This window comes from Cornus florida, unplaced genomic scaffold, assembly GCF_030987335.1.
Source record: "Cornus florida cultivar Cherokee Brave unplaced genomic scaffold, ASM3098733v1 CherokeeBrave_3.0.0_Hap2_Chr09, whole genome shotgun sequence".
NCBI lineage: Eukaryota > Viridiplantae > Streptophyta > Magnoliopsida > Cornales > Cornaceae > Cornus > Cornus florida.
Window position 1 is genome coordinate 60790869 of NW_026775579.1, and position 1131 is coordinate 60791999.

Below are 1131 nucleotides of genomic sequence, written 5' to 3' on the forward strand. Positions count from 1 at the left end.
CAAACAACAATGTTATATTGGTTAATTTTACTAACTTATACTGCACATTGCATCCAGGAAAGTGCTAGGTGTGCGGGCTGGAAGGTACACCGTATGTCCAGGCTCTCTACTTATTCCCTTTTACAGAACCCAACCTGCCTAGCCTGTAACGAGCTCGGATCGAGCCGAAACCCAATGGCTCGATGGCTCGGGCTGGCCTTGATTTGGGGCTCGGGCTATTAAATTATAGACTAGTCCTGTAGAATCTCAAGTAGGTATGGACATCTGAATAAGCGTGACTAATAACCTAAGCCCAATCATCCTGATGTTTAAGTGGAAGGTGGACTATATGTCCAGGCTCTAATTTTCCTCTTATAGAACCCAATCTGGCTAGCCAGTAAATGGGTCGGATCGAGCCAAAACCCGATAGGCTCTGGCTGGGCTGGATCTGGGCCTGGGGCTCTTAAATTCTAGACTAAAGGAATGAATGATGTTATGAGCCATATTGTTGCTGTCTAAACGGTCCAATAATGATTTCTTACTTACCCGTGAGCAATAAATTGTCTCCACACCAATTAAATTGACCATTATACATGATGAAACTGTATAAAAAAAAGTTAGTTATCAAAAAAACATAGCAATCAAATGGTGTGAAAAAAGTTTTTTGTTCACCGACGAACAAGAGATCATTTCTGCTGAAATGTCAAACTATGAAGAGTTAAAGGTAATTGCTCAATTTGATTTTCGTGAAAAAACAATTTACGTTGGAGGATCTGGATGGATACAAACCTAATCTTTTTAGCATTATTTGCGTAACGAACAATATAAGATTGCAATCAAACCAAATCACCAAACCAAGTCAAACTTCTGACTGTAAAATATAATAAGTTTGGTTCGGTTCTTTCTTGTCATCAAGTTTAGCTTTGCTCATTGCTGAACTTGGACTTTAAAACAAAATTCAGTTGCAAATTTTAACAAACTTTAATAACTGAGTCGTGTTCATGAATCATATTCGCCCCGGTTGGGCGCTCAACTCCGATAGAAAGTGGGCGTTGGGCTCACTGTAAAGTGAAAAACCGAATGCATGTAACAGCCTTTGTGAAACAGAATGTTTGCGTCACTTATGGCAAAAACAAATAGAATTAGGTCATC